Source organism: Acipenser ruthenus, chromosome 10, assembly GCF_902713425.1.
Source record: "Acipenser ruthenus chromosome 10, fAciRut3.2 maternal haplotype, whole genome shotgun sequence".
Classification (NCBI taxonomy): Eukaryota; Metazoa; Chordata; class Actinopteri; order Acipenseriformes; family Acipenseridae; genus Acipenser; species Acipenser ruthenus.
In genome coordinates this window covers 22,903,087-22,927,413 of record NC_081198.1, presented here as the reverse complement: position 1 = coordinate 22,927,413, position 24,327 = coordinate 22,903,087, and the positions used below count along the sequence as shown (strand labels likewise).

Genomic DNA, 24,327 nt, shown 5'->3' with positions numbered 1-24,327 from the left:
TCTCTAACGTTGGTCAAAGTCAGATCTGGATCTCTCCTGTGAGCATTTTGTCTACCCCTGCTGGAGGGAGAGTGCCAGTGTTGATGCAAGTTTTCCCGCCGTTTTACTTCTTTTTTTTTCTTTCTTTCTTTCTTTCTCTCTTTCTCTCTTTCTTTCTCTCTTTCTTTCTTGCTGTCTTTCTTTCTTTTATTCACATGTGGTGATGATGTAGACAGCAGCAGGTTGTTTCCTGGGAGCATGCAGCTAACCAGACAAGTGTGGTGGAACATGTCCCTATGCCAGGACCTTCTTAGCAAGCCAGCCAGCCAGCGAGGCACAGTTGTAGTTACCCAAGGCACCTTGCACAGCATAGCAGCTTGGCATGACTATTTGTAAGACGCACTCCGCCAGTTTATGTTTTGTTTTTGGTGTTATGTGTGTGTTTTTGCTTTGTTTTGTTTTCTCCTGCTTAAATTGCACATTTCCCCTCTGGAAGCAGCAGCCCGTTTTTTGGGGGTCTGCTTGTGCTTGGAATTTTGCACCCACCTTTGAATCCCCCTGTGCCGTCCAGGCTGGGGGGCCCTGGGCAAGGGCCTAGTTGCCATCGCTTCTCGGCCTCTTGGCTCAGATCTAAAGCAAGTGGCTTGACCGCAGCTCTGGATTGTTGAGAGTGCCGAGCTAGGGATAGAGGAGAGACAACATGGCTGGAGTGAAGAACACCGCAAGATTTGATTGTAGTGGAAAGGAAGATGAAGGAATGCCAGAAAGAGAAGAATTTATACGCACCATCATTATGGAGTTGCTAAGCATCAATTTGGAGGAGATTCTTGGCATCCAGAGGAATGGGAAGGAAGAATTCTTTGATGTCGCCATGATGGGTGAGCCGAGTTTTAAATCTCTATTAAAGGCCTGTAAGGAAAAAGAAAATGTGGAACCTTTGAAGCAATTTAAAGTTCAGTCTAGGGAAAGAAAAAAATTCAGAGTTTTAACAATTAACTTGTTTGACATGAATGTGTCTGATCAAAGTGTTAATTTGTTTCTGACGAAATATGTAGATATTCTTTCTGGGCCAAGATATAGGAGAGATGGTTTGGGTGTGTGGAATGGGCAGAGACAATATAGTGTGCTCCTGAGGGAAGATCCGAATGGACATCAGGGTTTTTTACATCCTCCTGCAAAGTGTAGGGTGGAGGGGGTTAATGGCTACATCCTATATTCAGGTCAACCCCAGTTTTGTAGGAAATGCCAAAAGTATGGTCACAGTGAGCAGAACTGTGAAGAGATGAGATGTTTTAATTGTGGAGAGAAAGGGCATTTTTCCTATGAATGCAAAAATTCAAAAAAATGTCACAATTGTGGAGATGCAAGCCATGTCAGGAGAGACTGCAGAGAAAGAAGATCCTATGCAGGGGTTTTTGAGAACCTACCTCCCGTTGAGGATGTTATGAGGGAGTGGAGGTATAAAAACAAGAAACAGCAAGAGGAGGGTCCGGCAGCCTCCTTAACTGATAAGGAGGTTGTGGCAGCAGCGGAGGAGGTGGCAGGTGTAGAAGCTGCAATGGAGGTCACAGCAATCGCGAGAACGGAGGTAGAGGAAATATCTAATACAAACAAAGAAATAAATCAGGTTTTACCTGTCAACTTACCTGACAACTTACCTGGGAAAGTGGCTAGATCTTCTGGTGCATCCTGGGGGGAAGAAATGGAGTCTCAGGCTAGGGAAGGTATTGCAGCAGAGGGAAGTCAGCTTCTGGGCCATTCCGTCCCTATAGAAGAAGGAAAGTGGAGTGTTGAAAAGAGAAGAACAAACAAAAGGAAGTGTAAGGAGCTAGCAGAAAGTGAAAACAAAATTTATTTGGTGGACACTTCTAATTCCTATGAAGTACTCGAAGAGGAAGAAACTTCTGTGGTTGAGCCTTCAGAAGCAGGAAGCTCTCCTTTGATACCTGAGCTGACACCATCAGAGGAGGAGGATGATGGCAGCAGTAATAATAGTGCAGATTCACAGACTATCCCTTGTGGTCAGGAGGTGGCAGTGTCAGATGTGGATTCTCAGAATTCAATGGATTTTTTGGAGCAGGATGATGTAGCTAAAGTTGCTGTAGTTATGGGAATGGAAGAGAAACCCTAATTCTTTTTGATGGACTTCAAGGTAGTAACTTTAAATGTAAGGGGTTTAAGGGACAGGGAGAAAAGAGCTGCAATATTTTTGTCTTTGGCATTGATGCCCTTTAACATTTGTTTTTTGCAAGAGTGTCACCTTCGGGATGAAATGGACTTCAAAAAGTTCTCAAGGGACTGGACTGGGGGGGTTTCATTTTGGAGTGTGGGTAATGTACACTCTGATGGATTGGGGGTACTGGTGAAGGGTAGTGAAATGATTATTGAAAATGTGTTAACAGTGGTACCAGGGAGATTAATGGTAGTAGATGGTATGATGGGGGGCAGAAATATAGGCTTATTAACATCTATGCACCATGCAATCCTACCAAAAGATTACAGTTTTTCAAGGATTTTGTGTTTTTGTTAGATACTAACAAAAAGGTCATATTGGGAGGTGATTTTAATACTTCGGTAGATAGTACAGAAAGGGGAGCTGAGCTGGATTTTACAGGGAAATATCTGTTAAAAGAAACTCAAAATTATAAATTAAAGGATGCATATAGAGGGTTGTATAAAGATGGAGTGGGGTACACATGGAGGAACACTAGAGGGCATCAAAGCAGGTTAGATTATTTTTTCACTTCACAAGAGATTAAGGTTAAAGAGTGTAAGATTTTACCATGTTGGGGGTCTGACCATGATATGGTAGTGATGTCAATAGAGGGGGGTACAGAAGGGAGGAAAATTACAGACGAAGATGGGGTTTGGACAGGAGCCAGAAAGTGGCTGGTACGCCTTAATGTTGATCCATCGGGCATTGGAGGCGTCCGCCACATTCCAAACTCCATAGTGTTAGGGCCCAACAGAGGGCTGGTATTCTATAATGGGATGCCAAAACTCTGCAGGAAATGTGGGGAATTAGGACACCTGGCGGCCGCGTGTACTGTAGTTAAGTGCAGGAACTGCGGCGCCCCCCACGAGACCAGCCACTGCAGAGAAGAGAGGCAGTGCAATTTGTGTGGAAAGAAGGGGCACCTGTTTAAGGACTGCCCCTCTTCCTATGCCAACATGGCCAGAGCCAGCAAGGCAAACATGAACAAGCCTAGGCCTGAGCAGGAAGAGGGAGCAAGTAACAAAGATCAGTCCACATCACCACCAACAGTATCCAAGACCCAGACTCCAGCACCACCATCATCACCAGCACCCCCATCACCCCCCCGCCCCCGAGACATGTCCCGTTTTACGAGGACCCCTTCCCCCAGCCCAGAGAGAGAGTACAACAGCTACTCCACTAGCTCCTCCAGTAGCTCCTCTGATGCAGAACACGAGGCAGGGAGGGAGCCCGGACCCAGCAGCGGCCCCCCCCTGAGTAGGGCCCTCTCAGCGCCAGCACTCCCCCTCGGCTCTCGTTATGACGCCATAAGGATTGAGTCCGTGGGGGAGGAAAGCGAAAGCGACAGTGAAAGTGAGAGTGAGAAGGAGGGGAAGGGAGTGAAGAACCAGCAGAGGGTGGGGAAAAGAAAGGGTAGAGACGAGGGGGGGAAAAGAAAGAAGATCAGGATCAAAGACAGCAAGTTGCAGGTGGCCCCCATAGATCCAAAACCAGCTAATGTCCACACAAAGTCCCCAGTCTTGCCCTCGCAGGCAGAGACGGAGGCGAGTGGGACGGCTACACTGCCGCCTAGTGGGCAGGTAGCAGCCAGCCAGGGCATCCCCAGCCAGCCTTCCCAGTCGTTGGCACAAACCCTAGCACACCTCGCAGAAGAGGTGTTCACTAATGCACCGAGGGAGAGGTCGGGGTCAACACCTTCCCTGACCAGCAGTACCTCGGTAGCAATGACCCTCTTCAAGCGAAGGGCCTCCCTTCAAAGCATCCTTGACCCCCTCCCTTGTATGGGCAAAACCAGGGGCCCCCTAGAGGTCCTCCTAGATACAGCACTGGAGAACATGGGAATACCCCTGGACGCGGTAAGCCAGAAGTCTGCTAACAGCTCCAATTCAACAGACGGTAACAGCCAAAGAATGCTGTCTGTCATAACCCCCCCCCAGGACAAAGCTGACCCACACGTTCCGAGGGGCCCTGAGCAAGTTCCACCAGACTTACCTTGTGGGGAGTTGAATAGCCCCAACAACTCCACATACTGTGCATATAAAGACGGTGCTTTCTTGGACGAGGCAGCAGTGAGTACCTTCTCAGGGGTGATGGGAGTTGCAAATAAGCCCAAGCCCCCTCGAAGCAAGCGTAGAGCTAAGAGTAGGAAGAGTGTCCCGACCTCCCAATCATAGTCGCTATGGGGTGGACGCAGCGACTCCTTTTCTTGTTAGCTACCCTGATGGCCCTGATATGTGTGTCTGTTAATGTCAGGAGCATCAGGGAGACACAAAAAAGATTTGATGTACTAAACTATCTAGCTAACTTGAAAGCAGATCTCATCTTTCTGCAGGAGTGTGGTATTTCGTCGAGCCCTGATTATAGGGACCTGAAGGAGAGTTGGACCCTGGGGGACTCCTTCTGGTCGGGCTCCAACATAGCCAGAGCCGACGGAGTAGGTATCCTGTTTAAAAACCCATTTATTACCTCCCGCAGCAGCAGGGAGGTAGAACCTGGTAGAATTCTGAGCGTGGATGTGACATACAACAACACTCCCCTCAGACTGGTCAATGTCTATGCACCCACTAACCAAAACGAAAGAGTTCAATTTTTTCCACAGCTGCGTCCACTCCTGCTGGGGAACGTACCCGTCATCGTGTCAGGTGACTTCAATTGTGCTCTGAGGGACGTAGACCGGAGCAGGCCACGCAACGACCGCTCTAGTAGAGTTTTGTCCTCCGTAATATTTGATTTCTCCCTGTGTGATGCAGGTAAGGACCTGGTGCCTCCCTTTACCTGGGTGAGCTCATCTGGGACCTCCTTCTCCCGTATAGATCTCGTCCTGCATACCAGCTCCCTTACGAAGACGGCAGTAGACACCCAGGCCGTCTTCTTCTCTGACCATAGGCTCCTGCAGGTAACATTGCAGGTCCCTCAGACCTCCCAGATGGGGTCAGGGGTCTGGAAATTAAACACCTCCTTACTCGATGACCCCTCCATAGCTGCAGCCTATAAGAGCAGGCTTGTTGAGTGGACCACTTTGCGTGACCTATTCAACTCCCCTATAGAGTGGTGGGAGATGGTCAAAATGAGAACTAAGGGTTATTTCATAGCAGCAGGCAAGAGGAAAGCAAAAGAAAGGAGAGCCAAATATAAATACCTGAATGCTGCCCTCCAGCGTCTGAGCCTGCTTCAGCTTCGGGGGTTCCCTGTAAGCGACGAGATAGCCCAGACCAAGCTAGATCTTTCAGTGCTTTGTAGGGAGGAACAACGAAAGGTCATGCACAATGCAAAAGTGCAAAAAATGGAGGAAGACGAAAAGTGTACTCGCTTCTTCTTCCAGAAAACGAGGGAGAAGCGGCACTTGATGTCCTCCATGCTCGACAGCAGGGGGAGGATAGTAGAGGATAGTGAGGGAGTGAAAAAAGTGGTAGAGAACTTCTATAGGGACCTGTATAACATCAAAGCTACAGATGACACCCTGATAGAGTGGTTCCTGAGCCAGTTGGAGCCTGACTCAGTGCGGGACGACGAGGAGGAGGAGAAGGACCCAGAACTCACGCTGGAGGAGCTCACCCAGGCGGTTAAGACCATGAACACCGGTAAGACGCCAGGTCCAGATGGCATCCCGGGTGAGTATTACCATCTTTTTTGGGACACGCTAAAAGTCCATTTAGCGGAGGTCTACAGAGCGGTCTACAGGGAGAAGCGGTTGGGCCCTTCTATGCGGGAGAGTGTAATTACTCTCCTTCATAAGAAAGGGGAAGTTAAAGATCTACGGAATTGGCGCCCAATCAGCCTCCTTTGCGTGGATTACAAGATACTAGCCAAAGCTCTGATGCTCCGGCTACAAGTACACCTCCCTTTGGTCATTGGCCCCGACCAGGCTTGTGGCGTCCCAGGGAGGTCCATCACGGATATTTTAATGTTAACAAGGGACATTCTGGCTTATTCTAGAGAACGGAACCATCCCCTCTGCCTGTTCAACCTTGACCAGGAGAAGGCGTTCGATAGGGTAAGCCATGAATATATGTACAAAGTGATGGACCAGATGAAATTCGCTCCTGGACTTAGGGAGTGGGTTAAAACCATATATACAAACATTAGTACCCGAGTCTTGGTGAACAGGCACCTGACTGGTAAAATATCTATCCAGTCAGGGGTCAGACAGGGTTGCCCACTATCCCCACTGCTATATGTCGTGTGCATTGAACCCCTCCTGCAGGCAATTCGTAGGGATACCAATATAACTGGTTTCCAGCTGCCTGGATCCAACGGGGTCCAGGTCAAAACAACAGCATATATGGACGATGTGTCACTCATTTGCACCAACACATCGTCGGTACCTCGGATTAGTAATATCCTTGAGAAGTACTGCACGGCGACCGGGGCAGTGATTAATAAGTCCAAGAGCGAAGTCTACGTGTCTAAAAATTGGCAGGTAGATAGGGAACTGTCGGACATGTACCCTGTCAAAAAGGACAAAATCAAGATTCTGGGCCTCATTTTCGAGAACAATAGCTCGGGGGCCCAGAGCTGGACGGCGGCCATTAACCAGGTCCGTAAAAAGATTGGCGGATGGAGCACAAGATCCTTAACAATGACGGGTAGAGTATTAATAACCAAGTCTATACTGTTCCCCATCCTCTCTTATGTAGGAAAAATCTTTCCCCCAGACAGGACCACCAAAAAAGTGGTGGACCGCATTATCCACCGCTTTATCTGGGGCAGCAAGATGGAGAGGGTAAAACGAGCCACTCTGAGTAAAGCCGACAAGAAGGGAGGTAAGGGGGTCCCGGACGTTGTGCAGCTCACCCGAGTGCAGGGGCTCACGCAAACTATCAAGAACATCCAGGCCCTGGACAGGAAGGTATGTTACATGAATCGTTTCTATTTTGCCACCTGTCTCAGGGCCTTGGGCCTCTGCACTATTGATAACACCGTGCCGTACTCCTGGGACCCCCCATTGTATTATAGAACCTTAAGGGACACTATATATAAATTGGGCTTAGATAAAGCAAAATTGGCCTCCTGGGAATACAAGGCTGTAACTAAATATCTTGCCGGTTCCCAGGAAATTGAAAAAGTAGCTACTTTCTCCCTCACCCAAAGCCAAAAAATCTGGGAGAATGTGTCTCACAGCTGCCTCAGTAATGTCCAGAAGGATATAGCATGGAACACCGTCCACAGTGCACTCCCCACTCGAGCGTTCATGTTCAGGAGGGGACTAGCCCAAGTAGAAACATGCCCCTATGCAAAGTGCCGCAAGAGAGAAACACCAGCCCATATCTTCTGGGAGTGTGATGTGGCTGGCAGTGTCTGGCTCTCTGTCTCTGTCTTCCTAAACAGGTTTGCTGACACGGCCAAGATGACCGCTGAGACTGTGCTCTATGGGCCTGCGGGAGGAATCACTACCAGCACAGCTAAGTGCGTTTGGCGTGTCATCAATGTTGTCAAGCAGATCCTGTGGGAAGGCCGTAACGTCTGTGTCTATCACAAGCAGGAGCTAGACACTATCACCACGACCAGAAGGGCACAAACTCTTATCAAGGACTTTGTAATTCTGGACATCCGGACCCTCGGGAAGGACAAGGCCTGCGCGGAGTGGAGGATCGCCGGACTTCAGGACGTGAAGATGGAATAAGGGAAAAAACTGGAACCGCTAGCTCCTAGGAGCGGGACTACGGGGCACCGCTAAGCCTTTTATTTATTTTGTCATGCCAGCATTCCGCCCTTTTTAGCTGGCATGACCGTTTTTCAACGGTGCCCTGGTTTTATGTAGTCTTTTTGTTTCAGTTTTATGGACCTTTGATTTAATTTGAATGTTTTATTTGATTTTGTTTTGTTTTGTTTTATGTATCTTTAAGATTTTTAATGTAAACTATTAAAAGTTACATTTTAAGTGTTTTAAAATTTTAGAATTTTAACTCACTGTTTATACACTGTCCCTTTTCCCCTGTCCCTGTTTTAGATCTAGGTTTATGTTCACTTTTTTAGAGAGCACTCCCCGGCCCTCACAAGCACTGGTTTTTTATAGATGGTTCTTTTTTTCCAGTCACTTTTAAAACAGCACAGGTTTTTTTCATGTTGATTTTAATCTGTGTCTGTTTTAACCATGTACAAAGCACAATTGTCTTGGTGTTTTTAAATGTATTTTAAATGCTTTTAAAACAAAATGTATGTCTGTATGCATGAATGTCATCTTTAAAAGAAATGTAAAATGAATGAAAAAACGAATGGGTGTAAATGTAAAAAATGTAAAATCTCAATAAAAGAGTATCAGGGGACCATATATTAAATTGATTTTTGGAATCGGGAGATGGAACAGGGGCTTGCTCCGTCCACTCCACGCATCGGCCCGGTATTGCAGTACCTCCGGGAACGGTGCACACCTTTCTCTAACGTTGGTCAAAGTCAGATCTGGATCTCTCCTGTGAGCATTTTGTCTACCCCTGCTGGAGGGAGAGTGCCAGTGTTGATGCAAGTTTTCCCGCCGTTTTACTTCTTTTATTTTTCTTTCTCTCTTTCTTTCTCTCTTTCTCTCTTTCTTTCTCTCTTTCTTTCTTGCTGTCTTTCTTTCTTTTATTCACATGTGGTGATGATGTAGACAGCAGCAGGTTGTTTCCTGGGAGCATGCAGCTAACCAGACAAGTGTGGTGGAACATGTCCCTATGCCAGGACCTTCTTAGCAAGCCAGCCAGCCAGCGAGGCACAGTTGTAGTTACCCAAGGCACCTTGCACAGCATAGCAGCTTGGCATGACTATTTGTAAGACGCACTCCGCCAGTTTATGTTTTGTTTTTGGTGTTATGTGTGTGTTTTTGCTTTGTTTTGTTTTCTCCTGCTTAAATTGCACATTTCCCCTCTGGAAGCAGCAGCCCGTTTTTTTGGGGTCTGCTTGTGCTTGGAATTTTGCACCCACCTTTGAATCCCCCTGTGCCGTCCGGGCTGGGGGGCCCCGGGCAAGGGCCAAGTCGCCATCGCTTCTCGGCCTTTTGGCTAAGATCAAGTGTAGTATCTGTTCTTATCAGTTTAATATCTGATACGTCCCCTATCAGGGGACCATATATTAAATTGATTTTTGGAATCGGGAGATGGAACAGGGGCTTGCTCCGTCCACTCCACGCATCGGCCCGGTATTGCAGTACCTCCGGGAACGGTGCACACCTTTCTCTAACGTTGGTCAAAGTCAGATCTGGATCTCTCCTGTGAGCATTTTGTCTACCCCTGCTGGAGGGAGAGTGCCAGTGTTGATGCAAGTTTTCCCGCCGTTTTACTTCTTTTTTTTTCTTTCTCTCTTTCTTTCTTTCTCTTTCTTTCTCTCTTTCTTTCTTGCTGTCTTTCTTTCTTTTATTCACATGTGATGATGATGTAGACAGCAGCAGTTTGTTTCCTGGGAGCATGCAGCTAACCAGACAAGTGTGGTGGAACATGTCCCTATGCCAGGTCCTTCTTAGCCAGCCATATACTCTGGCTTCTCTTCAGTTCGAATAAATCTTTCTAAGACTAAGGCTTAGAGGGTAGTGGCATTGCCCGCTCCCTCCGAGGGTCTGTGAGAGGTTTGTTCGGGTGAGGAGGAACAGAATTTTTTTTATTTTTGACTGGCTTTCTTCAGCTCGGCAACTTTTTGGAAGACTAATGCTCAGTCTGGTTTTGGCTTGCCCAATCCAGGCCGAGGGTCTTTCAAGATTTTGTTGACTGTTGAGAGCAGTTTTTTCTTTTTCAGGCGGTTCCCGTTTTTTTCTTTTTCAGGCGGTTCCGGCTTTTCCAGACGTTCCTGGAGTTAGAGAGAAGGAGGACCTACCATCCAGACGACCTTTGAGGACCCTTTGATGACCTAGACGACCTCATCCCCAGCCCTTGATTGTAATCGAGATCCAGACCGAGAGAGCAGCAGGCGCCCAGCAGAGGGCGCCATCTGGGAGGAGCAGAGGGCGGCCCCGGACCCCGAGGAGGCGTCACAGCCACGATTCTTCCTACGTGGTCTCGGTGCCAAGCAGCGCCCCCTACTCCGCCAGGGAAGGACACCGTTCACCTGGGGAGGGGGTCCCTCTTGCGAGGCGACCATCTCCTCAGGGACTAAAGTAATAGTTCCTTCAACTGCCCAGATTTGCTGCTTACGTTGTCTCTTTTCCGTAGAGAGAGACAACCCGGACGTCCAGAGGCTTCTCCCACCCCAATCGGAGGAGCCAGCTGAAGGATGGCGTTCCGGCCAACCCAGGAAACCAGGAGGCACAATGCGGTGCGCTTCACAAGAAACAAGCAAGATGAAACGGAACCAGGACTGACGAGACTGGAGTTCAGCCGGACCATTCTTCAGAGGGGTATGGGTTTTTCCCCTTCTGACTTGAATTGTTTGGTGAAATTGCCAGGGCTTAAGGAAGTGTTTGAGGTCAGTTTTAGGAACCCCCAAAAGTTACAAGAAATGTGGTCCTTTTGGGGGGAGAATAAATATCTCGCTCCATACAAAGAATTTTGTGTGGATGCACTGACAGACAGAGAAATGAAAGTTGTTACTGTCCAATTTTTCAATGAGGCTGTTAGCGACTATGATATTACAACATGGCTTAACCGCTATGGGAGGGTGTCATCAGAAGGGAGGAAAATTACAGACGAAGATGGGGTTTGGACAGGAGCCAGAAAGTGGCTGGTACGCCTCAATGTTGATCCATCGGGCATTGGAGGCGTCCGCCACATTCCAAACTCCATAGTGTTAGGGCCCAACAGAGGGCTGGTATTCTATAATGGGATGCCAAAACTCTGCAGGAAATGTGGGGAATTAGGACACCTGGCGGCCGCATGTACTGTAGTCAAGTGCAGGAACTGCGGCGCCCCCCACGAGACCAGCCACTGCAGAGAAGAGAGGCAGTGCAATTTGTGTGGAAAGAAGGGGCACCTGTTTAAGGACTGCCCCTCTTCCTATGCCAACATGGCCAGAGCCAGCAAGGCAAACATGAACAAGCCTAGGCCTGAGCAGGAAGAAAGAGCAAGTAACAAAGATCAGTCCACATCACCACCAACAGTATCCAAGACCCAGACTCCAGCACCACCATCATCACCAGCACCCCCTCACCCCCCCGCCCCCGAGACATGTCCCGTTTTACGAGGACCCCTTCCCCCAGCCCAGAGAGAGAGTACAACAGCCACTCCACTAGCTCCTCCAGTAGCTCCTCTGATGCAGAACACGAGTCAGGGAGGGAGCCCGGACCCAGCAGCGGCCCCCCCCTGAGTAGGGCCCTCTCAGCGCCAGCACTCCCCCTCGGCTCTCGTTATGACGCCATAAGGATTGAGTCCGTGGGGGAGGAAAGCAAAAGCGACAGTGAAAGTGAGAGTGAGAAGGAGGGGAAGGGAGTGAAGAACCAGCAGAGGGTGGGGAAAAGAAAGGGTAGAGACGAGGGGGGGAAAAGAAAGAAGATCAGGATCAAAGACAGCAAGTTGCAGGTGGCCCCCATAGATCCAAAACCAGCTAATGTCCACACAAAGTCCCCAGTCTTGCCCTCGCAGGCAGAGACGGAGGCGAGTGGGACGGCTACACTGCCGCCTAGTGGGCAGGTAGCAGCCAGCCAGGGCATCCCCAGCCAGCCTTCCCAGTCGTTGGCACAAACCCTAGCACACCTCGCAGAAGAGGTGTTCACTAATGCACCGAGGGAGAGGTCGGGGTCAACACCTTCCCTGACCAGCAGTACCTCGGTAGCAATGACCCTCTTCAAGCGAAGGGCCTCCCTTCAAAGCATCCTTGACCCCCTCCCTTGTATGGGCAAAACCAGGGGCCCCCTAGAGGTCCTCCTAGATACAGCACTGGAGGACATGGGAATACCCCTGGACGCGGTAAGCCAGAAGTCTGCTAACAGCTCCAATTCAACAGACGGTAACAGCCAAAGAATGCTGTCTGTCATAACCCCCCCCAGGACAAAGCTGACCCACACGTTCCGAGGGGCCCTGAGCAAGTTCCACCAGACTTACCTTGTGGGGAGTTGAATAACACCAACAACTCCACGTACTGTGCATATAAAGACGGTGCCTTCTTGGACGAGGCAGCAGTGAGTACCTTCTCAGGGGTGATGGGAGTTGCAAATAAGCCCAAGCCCCCTCGAAGCAAGCGTAGAGCTAAGAGTAGGAAGAGTGTCCCGACCTCCCAATCATAGTCGCTATGGGGTGGACGCAGCGACTCCTTTTCTTGTTAGCTACCCTGATGGCCCTGATATGTGTGTCTGTTAATGTCAGGAGCATCAGGGAGACACAAAAAAGATTTGATGTACTAAACTATCTAGCTAACTTGAAAGCAGATCTCATCTTTCTGCAGGAGTGTGGTATTTCGTCGAGCCCTGATTATAGGGACCTGAAGGAGAGTTGGACCCTGGGGGACTCCTTCTGGTCGGGCTCCAACATAGCCAGAGCCGACGGAGTAGGTATCCTGTTTAAAAACCCATTTATTACCTCCCGCAGCAGCAGGGAGGTAGAACCTGGTAGAATTCTGAGCGTGGATGTGACATACAACAACACTCCCCTCAGACTGGTCAATGTCTACGCACCCACTAACCAAAACGAAAGAGTTCAATTTTTTCCACAGCTGCGTCCACTCCTGCTGGGGAACGTACCCGTAATCGTGTCAGGTGACTTCAATTGTGCTCTGAGGGACGTAGACCGGAGCAGGCCACGCAACGACCGCTCTAGTAGAGTTTTGTCCTCCGTAATATTTGATTTCTCCCTGTGTGATGCAGGTAAGGACCTGGTGCCTCCCTTTACCTGGGTGAGCTCATCTGGGACCTCCTTCTCCCGTATAGATCTCGTCCTGCATACCAGCTCCCTTACGAAGACGGCAGTAGACACCCAGGCCGTCTTCTTCTCTGACCATAGGCTCCTGCAGGTAACATTGCAGGTCCCTCAGACCTCCCAGATGGGGTCAGGGGTCTGGAAATTAAACACCTCCTTACTCGATGACCCCTCCATAGCTGCAGCCTATAAGAGCAGGCTTGTTGAGTGGACCACTTTGCGTGACCTATTCAACTCCCCTATAGAGTGGTGGGAGATGGTCAAAATGAGAACTAAGGGTTATTTCATAGCAGCAGGCAAGAGGAAAGCAAAAGAAAGGAGGGCCAAATATAAACACCTGAATGCTGCCCTCCAGCATCTGAGCCTGCTTCAGCTTCGGGGGTTCCCTGTAAGCGACGAGATAGCCCAGACCAAGCTAGATCTTTCAGTGCTTTGTAGGGAGGAACAACGAAAGGTCATGCACAATGCAAAAGTGCAAAAAATGGAGGAAGACGAAAAGTGTACTCGCTTCTTCTTCCAGAAAACGAGGGAGAAGCGGCACTTGATGTCCTCCATGCTCGACAGCAGGGGGAGGATAGTAGAGGATAGTGAGGGAGTGAAAAAAGTGGTAGAGAACTTCTATAGGGACCTATATAACATCAAAGCTACAGATGACACCCTGATAGAGTGGTTCCTGAGCCAGTTGGAGCCTGACTCAGTGTGGGACGACGAGGAGGAGGAGAAGGACCCAGAACTCACGCTGGAGGAGCTCACCCAGGCGGTTAAGACCATGAACACCGGTAAGACGCCAGGTCCAGATGGCATCCCGGGTGAGTATTACCATCTTTTTTGGGACTGCTAAAAGTCCATTTAGCGGAGGTCTACAGAGCGGTCTACAGGGAGAAGCGGTTGGGCCCTTCTATGCGGGAGAGTGTAATTACTCTCCTTCATAAGAAAGGGGAAGTTAAAGATCTACGGAATTGGCGCCCAATCAGCCTCCTTTGCGTGGATTACAAGATACTAGCCAAAGCTCTGATGCTCCGGCTACAAGTACACCTCCCTTTGGTCATTGGCCCTGACCAGGCTTGTGGCGTCCCAGGGAGGTCCATCACGGATATTTTAATGTTAACAAGGGACATTCTGGCTTATTCTAGAGAACGGAACCATCCCCTCTGCCTGTTCAACCTTGACCAGGAGAAGGCGTTCGATAGGGTAAGCCATGAATATATGTACAAAGTGATGGACCAGATGAAATTCGCTCCTGGACTTAGGGAGTGGGTTAAAACCATATATACAAACATTAGTACCCGAGTCTTGGTGAACAGGCACCTGACTGGTAAAATATCTATCCAGTCAGGGGTCAGACAGGGTTGCCCACTATCCCCACTGCTATATGTCGTGTGCATTGAACCCCTCCTGCAGGCAATTCGTAGGGATACCAATATAACTGGTTTCCAGCTGCCTGGATCCAACGGGGTCCAGGTCAAAACAACAGCATATATGGACGATGTGTCACTCATTTGCACCAACACATCGTCGGTACCTCGGATTAGTAATATCCTTGAGAAGTACTGCACGGCGACCGGGGCAGTGATTAATAAGTCCAAGAGCGAAGTCTACGTGTCTAAAAATTGGCAGGTAGATAGGGAACTGTCGGACATGTACTCTGTCAAAAAGGACAAAATCAAGATTCTGGGCCTCATTTTCGAGAACAATAGCTCGGGGGCCCAGAGCTGGACGGCGGCCATTAACCAGGTCCGTAAAAAGATTGGCGGATGGAGCACAAGATCCTTAACAATGACGGGTAGAGTACTAATAACCAAGTCTATACTGTTCCCCATCCTCTCTTATGTAGGAAAAATCTTTCCCCCAGACAGGACCACCAAAAAAGTGGTGGACCACATTATCCACCGCTTTATCTGGGGCAGCAAGATGGAGAGGGTAAAGCGAGCCACTCTGAGTAAAGTCGACAAGAAGGGAGGTAAGGGGGTCCCGGACGTTGTGCAGCTCACCCGAGTGCAGGGGCTCACGCAAACTATCAAGAACATCCAGGCCCTGGACAGGAAGGTATGTTACATGAATCGTTTCTATTTTGCCACCTGTCTCAGGGCCTTGGGCCTCTGCACTATTGATAACACCGTGCCGTACTCCTGGGACCCCCCATTGTATTATAGAACCTTAAGGGACACTATATATAAATTGGGCTTAGATAAAGCAAAATTGGCCTCCTGGGAATACAAGGCTGTAACTAAATATCTTGCCGGTTCCCAGGAAATTGAAAAAGTAGCTACTTTCTCCCTCACCCAAAGCCAAAAAATCTGGGAGAATGTGTCTCACAGCTGCCTCAGTAATGTCCAGAAGGATATAGCATGGAACACCGTCCACAGTGCACTCCCCACTCGAGCGTTCATGTTCAGGAGGGGACTAGCCCAAGTAGAAACATGCCCCTATGCAAAGTGCCGCAAGAGAGAAACACCAGCCCATATCTTCTGGGAGTGTGATGTGGCTGGCAGTGTCTGGCTCTCTGTCTCTGTCTTCCTAAACAGGTTTGCTGACACGGCCAAGATGACCGCTGAGACTGTGCTCTATGGGCCTGCGGGAGGAATCACTACCAGCACAGCTAAGTGCGTTTGGCGTGTCATCAATGTTGTCAAGCAGATCCTGTGGGAAGGCCGTAACGTCTGTGTCTATCACAAGCAGGAGCTAGACACTATCACCACGACCAGAAGGGCACAAACTCTTATCAAGGACTTTGTAATTCTGGACATCCGGACCCTTGGGAAGGACAAGGCCTGCGCGGAGTAGAGGATCGCCGGACTTCAGGACGTGAAGATGGAATAAAGGAAAAAACTGGAACCGCTAGCTCCTAGGAGCGGGACTACGGGGCACCGCTAAGCCTTTTATTTATTTTGTCATGCCAGCATTCCGCCCTTTTTAGCTGGCATGACCGTTTTTCAACGGTGCCCTGGTTTTATGTAGTCTTTTTGTTTCAGTTTTATGGACCTTTGATTTAATTTGAATGTTTTATTTGATTTTGTTTTGTTTTGTTTTATGTATCTTTAAGATTTTTAATGTAAACTATTAAAAGTTACATTTTAAGTGTTTTAAAATTTTAGAATTTTAACTCACTGTTTATACACTGTCCCTTTTCCCCTGTCCCTGTTTTAGATCTAGGTTTATGTTCACTTTTTTAGAGAGCACTCCCCGGCCCTCACAAGCACTGGTTTTTTATAGATGGTTCTTTTTTTCCAGTCACTTTTAAAACAGCACAGGTTTTTTTCATGTTGATTTTAATCTGTGTCTGTTTTAACCATGTACAAAGCACAATTGTCTTGGTGTTTTTAAATGTATTTTAAATGCTTTTAAAACAAAATGTATGTCTGTATGCATGAATGTCATCTTTAAAAGAAATGTAAAATGAATGAAAAAACGAATGGGTGTAAATGTAAAAAATGTAAAATCTCAATAAAAGAGTATCTGTTCTTATCAGTTTAATATCTGATACGTCCCCTATCAGGGGACCATATATTAAATTGATTTTTGGAATCGGGAGATGGAACAGGGGCTTGCTCCGTCCACTCCACGCATCGGCCCGGTATTGCAGTACCTCCGGGAATGGTGCACACCTTTCTCTAACGTTGGTCAAAGTCAGATCTGGATCTCTCCTGTGAGCATTTTGTCTACCCCTGCTGGAGGGAGAGTGCCAGTGTTGATGCAAGTTTTCCCAACGTTTTACTTCTTTTTTTTTTCTTTCTCTCTTTCTTTCTTTCTCTTTCTTTCTCTCTTTCTTTCTTGCTGTCTTTCTTTCTTTTATTCACATGTGATGATGATGTAGACAGCAGCAGTTTGTTTCCTGGGAGCATGCAGCTAACCAGACAAGTGTGGTGGAACATGTCCCTATGCCAGGTCCTTCTTAGCCAGCCATATACTCTGGCTTCTCTTCAGTTCGAATAAATCTTTCTAAGACTAAGGCTTAGAGGGTAGTGGCATTGCCCGCTCCCTCCGAGGGTCTGTGAGAGGTTTGTTCGGGTGAGGAGGAACAGAATTTTTTTTATTTTTGACTGGCTTTCTTCAGCTCGGCAACTTTTTGGAAGACTAATGCTCAGTCTGGTTTTGGCTTGCCCAATCCAGGCCGAGGGTCTTTCAAGATTTTGTTGACTGTTGAGAGCAGTTTTTTCTTTTTCAGGCGGTTCCGGCTTTTCCAGACGTTCCTGGAGTTAGAGAGAAGGAGGACCTACCATCCAGACGACCTTTGAGGACCCTTTGATGACCTAGACGACCTCATCCCCAGCCCTTGATTGTAATCGAGATCCAGACCGAGAGAGCAGCAGGCGCCCAGCAGAGGGCGCCATCTGGGAGGAGCAGAGGGCGGCCCCGGACCCCGAGGAGGCGTCACAGCCACGATTCTTCCTACGTGGTCTCGGTGCCAAGCAGCGCCCCCTACTCCGCCAGGGAAGGACACCGTTCACCTGGGGAGGGGGTCCCTCTTGCGAGGCGACCATCTCCTCAGGGACTAAAGTAATAGTTCCTTCAACTGCCCAGATTTGCTGCTTACGTTGTCTCTTTTCCGTAGAGAGAGACAACCCGGACGTCCAGAGGCTTCTCCCACCCCAATCGGAGGAGCCAGCTGAAGGATGGCGTTCCGGCCAACCCAGGAAACCAGGAGGCACAATGCGGTGCGCTTCACAAGAAACAAGCAAGATGAAACGGAACCAGGACTGACGAGACTGGAGTTCAGCCGGACCATTCTTCAGAGGGGTATGGGTTTTTCCCCTTCTGACTTGAATTGTTTGGTGAAATTGCCAGGGCTTAAGGAAGTGTTTGAGGTCAGTTTTAGGAACCCCCAAAAGTTACAAGAAATGTGGTCCTTTTGGGGGGAGAATAAATATCTCGCTCCATACAAAGAATTTTGTGTGGATGCACTGACAGACAGAGAAATGAAAGTTGTTACTGTCCAATTTTTCAATGAGGCTGTTAGCGACTATGATATTACAACATGGCTTAACCGCTATGGGAGGGTGTCATCAGAAGGGAGGAAAATTACAGACGAAGATGGGGTTTGGACAGGAGACAGAAAGTGGCTGGTACGCCTTAATGTTGATCCATCGGGCATTGGAGGCGTCCGCCACATTCCAAACTCCATAGTGTTAGGGCCCAACAGAGGGCTGGTATTCTATAATGGGATGCCAAAACTCTGCAGGAAATGTGGGGAATTAGGACACCTGGCGGCCGCATGTACTGTAGTCAAGTGCAGGAACTGCGGCGCCCCCCACGAGACCAGCCACTGCAGAGAAGAGAGGCAGTGCAATTTGTGTGGAAAGAAGGGGCACCTGTTTAAGGACTGCCCCTCTTCCTATGCCAACATGGCCAGAGCCAGCAAGGCAAATACGAACAAGCCTAGGCCTGAGCAGGAAGAGGGAACAAATAACAAAGATCAGTCCACATCACCACCAACAGTATCCAAAACCCAGACTCCAGCACCACCATCATCACCAGCACCCCACTCACCCCCCCGCCCCCGAGACATGTCCCGTTTTACGAGGACCCCTTCCCCCAGCCCAGAGAGAGAGTACAACAGCTACTCCACTAGCTCCTCCAGTAGCTCCTCTGATACAGAACACGAGGCAGGGAGGGAGCCCGGACCCAGCAGCGGCCCCCCCCTGAGTAGGGCCCTCTCAGCGCCAGCACTCCCCCTCGGCTCTCGTTATGACGCCATAAGGATTGAGTCCGTGGGGGAGGAAAGCGAAAGCGACAGTGAAAGTGAGAGTGAAAAGGAGGGGAAGGGAATGAAGAACCAGCAGAGGGTGGGGAAAAGAAAGGGTAGAGACGATGGGGGGAAAAGAAAGAAGATCAAGATCAAAGACAGCAAGTTGCAGGTGGCCCCCATAGATCCAAAACCAGATAATGTCCACACAAAGTCCCCAGTCTTGCCCTCGCAGGCAGAGACGGAGGCGAGTGGGACGGCTACACTGCCGTCTAGTGGGCAGGTAGCAGCCAGCCAGGGCATCCCCAGCCAGCCTTCCCAGTCGTTGGCACAAACCCTAGCACACCTCGCAGAAGAGGTGTTCACTAATGCACCGAGGGAGAGGTCGGGGTCAACACCTTCCCTGACCAGCAGTACCTCGGTAGCAATGACCCTCTTCAAGTGAAGGGCCTCCCTTCAAAGCATCCTTGACCCCCTCCCTTGTATGGGCAAAACCAGGGGCCCCCTAGAGGTCCTCCTAGATACAGCACTGGAGGACATGGGAATACCCCTGGACGCGGTAAGCCAGAAGTCTGCTAACAGCTCCAATTCAGCAGACGGTAACAGCCAAAGAATGCTGTCTGTCATAACCCCACCCCAGGACAAAGCTGTCCCACACGTTCCGAGGGGCCCTGAGCAAGTTCCACCAGACTTACCTTGTGGGGAGTTGAATAGCCCAAACAACTCCACGTACTGTGCATATAAAGATGGTGCCTTCTTGGACGAGGCAGCAGTGAGTACCTTCTCAGGGGTGATGGGAGTTGCAAATAAGCCCAAGCCCCCTCGAAGCAAGCGTAGAGCTAAGAGTAGGAAGAGTGTCCCGACCTCCCAATCATAGTCGCTATGGGGTGGACGCAGCGACTCCTTTTCTTGTTAGCTACCCTGATGGCCCTGATATGTGTGTCTGTTAATGTCAGGAGCATCAGGGAGACACAAAAAAGATTTGATGTACTAAACTATCTAGCTAACTTGAAAGCAGATCTCATCTTTCTGCAGGAGTGTGGTATTTCGTCGAGCCATGATTATAGGGACCTGAAGGAGAGTTGGACCCTGGGGGACTCCTTCTGGTCGGGCTCCAACATAGCCAGAGCCGACGGAGTAGGTATCCTGTTTAAAAACCCTTTTATTACCTCCCGCAGCAGCAGGGAGGTAGAACCTGGTAGAATTCTGAGCGTGGATGTGACATACAACAACACTCCCCTCAGACTGGTCAATGTCTACGCACCCACTAACCAAAACGAAAGAGTTCAATTTTTTCCACAGCTGCGTCCACTCCTGCTGGGGAACGTACCCGTCATCGTGTCAGGTGACTTCAATTGTGCTCTGAGGGACGTAGACCGGAGCAGGCCACGCAACGACCGCTCTAGTAGAGTTTTGTCCTCCGTAATATCTGATTTCTCCCTGTGTGATGCAGGTAAGGACCTGGTGCCTCCCTTTACCTGGGTGAGCTCATCTGGGACCTCCTTCTCCCGTATAGATCTCGTCCTGCATACCAGCTCCCTTACGAAGACGGCAGTAGACACCCAGGCCGTCTTCTTCTCTGACCATAGGCTCCTGCAGGTAACATTGCAGGTCCCTCAGACCTCCCAGATGGGGTCAGGGGTCTGGAAATTAAACACCTCCTTACTCGATGACCCCTCCATAGCTGCAGCCTATAAGAGCAGGCTTGTTGAGTGGACCACTTTGCGTGACCTATTCAACTCCCCTATAGAGTGGTGGGAGATGGTCAAAATGAGAACTAAGGGTTATTTCATAGCAGCAGGCAAGAGGAAAGCAACAGAAAGGAGAGCCAAATATAAATACCTGAATGCTGCCCTCCAGCGTCTGAGCCTGCTTCAGCTTCGGGGGTTCCCTGTAAGCGACGAGATAGCCCAGACCAAGCTAGATCTTTCAGTGCTTTGTAGGGAGGAACAACGAAAGGTCATGCACAATGCAAAAGTGCAAAAAATGGAGGAAGACGAAAAGTGTACTCGCTTCTTCTTCCAGAAAACGAGGGAGAAGCGGCACTTGATGTCCTCCATGCTCGACAGCAGGGGGAGGATAGTAGAGGATAGTGAGGGAGTGAAAAAAGTGGTAGAGAACTTCTATAGGGACCTGTATAACATCAAAGCTACAGATGACACCCTGATAGAGTGGTTCCTGAGCCAGTTGGAGCCTGACTCAGTGCGGGACGACGAGGAGGAGGAGAAGGACCCAGAACTCACGCTGGAGGAGCTCACCCAGGCGGTTAAGACCATGAACACCGGTAAGACGCCAGGTCCAGATGGCATCCCGGGTGAGTATTACCATCTTTTTTGGGACACGCTAAAAGTCCATTTAGCGGAGGTCTACAGAGCGGTCTACAGGGAGAAGCGGTTGGGCCCTTCTATGCGGGAGAGTGTAATTACTCTCCTTCATAAGAAAGGGGAAGTTAAAGATCTACGGAATTGGCGCCCAATCAGCCTCCTTTGCGTGGATTACAAGATACTAGCCAAAGCTCTGATGCTCCGGCTACAAGTACACCTCCCTTTGGTCATTGGCCCCGACCAGGCTTGTGGCGTCCCAGGGAGGTCCATCACGGATATTTTAATGTTAACAAGGGACATTCTGGCTTATTCTAGAGAACGGAACCATCCCCTCTGCCTGTTCAACCTTGACCAGGAGAAGGCGTTCGATAGGGTAAGCCATGAATATATGTACAAAGTGATGGACCAGATGAAATTCGCTCCTGGACTTAGGGAGTGGGTTAAAACCATATATACAAACATTAGTACCCGAGTCTTGGTGAACAGGCACCTGACTGGTAAAATATCTATCCAGTCAGGGGTCAGACAGGGTTGCCCACTATCCCCACTGCTATATGTCGTGTGCATTGAACCCCTCCTGCAGGCAATTCGTAGGGATACCAATATAACTGGTTTCCAGCTGCCTGGATCCAACGGGGTCCAGGTCAAAACAACAGCATATATGGACGATGTGTCACTCATTTGCACCAACACATCGTCGGTACCTCGGATTAGTAATATCCTTGAGAAGTACTGCACAGCGACCGGGGCAGTGATTAATAAGTCCAAGAGCGAAGTCTACGTGTCTAAAAATTGGCAGGTAGATAGGGAACTGTCGGACATGTACCCTGTCAAAAAGGACAAAATCAAGATTCTGGGCCTCATTTTCGAGAACAATAGCTCGGGGGCCCAGAGCTGGACGGCGGCCATTAACCAGGTCCGTAAAAAGATTGGCGGATGGAGCACAAGATCCTTAACAATGACGGGTAGAGTATTAATAACCAAGTCTATACTGTTCCCCATCCTCTCTTATGTAGGAAAAATCTTTCCCCCAGACAGGACCACCAAAAAAGTGGTGGACCGCATTATCCACCGCTTTATCTGGGGCAGCAAGATGGAGAGGGTAAAACGAGCCACTCTGAGTAAAGCCGACAAGAAGGGAGGTAAGGGGGTCCCGGACGTTGTGCAGCTCACCCGAGTGCAGGGGCTCACGCAAACTATCAAGAACATCCAGGCCCTGGACAGGAAGGTATGTTACATGAATCGTTTCTATTTTGCCACCTGTCTCAGGGCCTTGGGCCTCTGCACTATTGATAACACCGTGCCGTACTCCTGGGACCCCCCATTGTATTATAGAACCTTAAGGGACACTATATATAAATTGGGCTTAGATAAAGCAAAATTGGCCTCCTGGGAATACAAGGCTGTAACTAAATATCTTGCCGGTTCCCAGGAAATTGAAAAAGTAGCTACTTTCTCCCTCACCCAAAGCCAAAAAATCTGGGAGAATGTGTCTCACAGCTGCCTCAGTAATGTCCAGAAGGATATAGCATGGAACACCGTCCACAGTGCACTCCCCACTCGAGCGTTCATGTTCAGGAGGGGACTAGCCCAAGTAGAAACATGCCCCTATGCAATGTGCCGCAAGAGAGAAACACCAGCCCATATCTTCTGGGAGTGTGATGTGGCTGGCAGTGTCTGGCTCTCTGTCTCTGTCTTCCTAAACAGGTTTGCTGACACGGCCAAGATGACCGCTGAGACTGTGCTCTATGGGCCTGCGGGAGGAATCACTACCAGCACAGCTAAGTGCTTTTGGCGTGTCATCAATGTTGTCAAGCAGATCCTGTGGGAAGGCCGTAACGTCTGTGTCTATCACAAGCAGGAGCTAGACACTATCACCACGACCAGAAGGGCACAAACTCTTATCAAGGACTTTGTAATTCTGGACATCCGGACCCTCGGGAAGGACAAGGCCTGCGCGGAGTGGAGGATCGCCGGACTTCAGGACGTGAAGATGGAATAAAGGAAAAAACTGGAACCGCTAGCTCCTAGGAGCGGGACTACGGGGCACCGCTAAGCCTTTTATTTATTTTGTCATGCCAGCATTCCGCCCTTTTTAGCTGGCATGACCGTTTTTCAACGGTGCCCTGGTTTTATGTAGTCTTTTTGTTTCAGTTTTATGGACCTTTGATTTAATTTGAATGTTTTATTTGATTTTGTTTTGTTTTGTTTTATGTATCTTTAAGATTTTTAATGTAAACTATTAAAAGTTACATTTTAAGTGTTTTAAAATTTTAGAATTTTAACTCACTGTTTATACACTGTCCCTTTTCCCCTGTCCCTGTTTTAGATCTAGGTTTATGTTCACTTTTTTAGAGAGCACTCCCCGGCCCTCACAAGCACTGGTTTTTTATAGATGGTTCTTTTTTTCCAGTCACTTTTAAAACAGCACAGGTTTTTTTCATGTTGATTTTAATCTGTGTCTGTTTTAACCATGTACAAAGCACAATTGTCTTGGTGTTTTTAAATGTATTTTAAATGCTTTTAAAACAAAATGTATGTCTGTATGCATGAATGTCATCTTTAAAAGAAATGTAAAATGAATGAAAAAACGAATGGGTGTAAATGTAAAAAATGTAAAATCTCAATAAAAGAGTATTAATATCTGATACGTCCCCTATCAGGGGACCATATATTAAATTGATTTTTGGAATCGGGAGATGGAACAGGGGCTTGCTCCGTCCACTCCACGCATCGGCCCGGTATTGCAGTACCTCCGGGAACGGTGCACACCTTTCTCTAACGTTGGTCAAAGTCAGATCTGGATCTCTCCTGTGAGCATTTTGTCTACCCCTGCTGGAGGGAGAGTGCCAGTGTTGATGCAAGTTTTCCCGCCGTTTTACTTCTTTTTTTTTCTTTCTCTCTTTCTTTCTTTCTCTCTTTCTTTCTCTCTTTCTCTCTTTCTTTCTCTCTTTCTTTCTTGCTGTCTTTCTTTCTTTTATTCACATGTGGTGATGATGTAGACAGCAGCAGGTTGTTTCCTGGGAGCATGCAGCTAACCAGACAAGTGTGGTGGAACATGTCCCTATGCCAGGACCTTCTTAGCAAGCCAGCCAGCCAGCGAGGCACAGTTGTAGTTACCCAAGGCACCTTGCACAGCATAGCAGCTTGGCATGACTATTTGTAAGACGCACTCCGCCAGTTTATGTTTTGTTTTTGGTGTTATGTGTGTGTTTTTGCTTTGTTTTGTTTTCTCCTGCTTAAATTGCACATTTCCCCTCTGGAAGCAGCAGCCCATTTTTTTTTGGGGTCTGCTTGTGCTTGAAATTTTGCACCCACCTTTGAATCCCCCTGTGCCATCCGGGCTGGGGGGCCCCGGGCAAGGGCCAAGTCGCC

At 48.8% G+C, this 24,327-nt stretch overlaps 1 non-coding gene and 3 pseudogenes across 1 annotated transcript; all 4 read left to right on the top strand.

Annotated features, from left to right (window-relative positions):
• Positions 1 to 8,435: 8,435 nt before the first annotated feature.
• On the top strand, positions 8,436 to 8,568 carry LOC131738848 (U2 spliceosomal RNA; annotated as a pseudogene).
• A 583-nt stretch (positions 8,569 to 9,151) lies between these two features.
• Positions 9,152 to 9,342, top strand: LOC131739120 (U2 spliceosomal RNA). Its single transcript, XR_009330287.1, has one exon. It is a non-coding gene; the product is annotated as a U2 spliceosomal RNA (small nuclear RNA).
• Positions 9,343 to 16,383: 7,041 nt separating this feature from the next.
• LOC131738419 (U2 spliceosomal RNA) lies at positions 16,384 to 16,553 on the top strand (annotated as a pseudogene).
• A 7,019-nt stretch (positions 16,554 to 23,572) lies between these two features.
• LOC131738659 (U2 spliceosomal RNA) lies at positions 23,573 to 23,727 on the top strand (annotated as a pseudogene).
• The last annotated feature ends 600 nt before the right edge of the window (positions 23,728 to 24,327 follow it).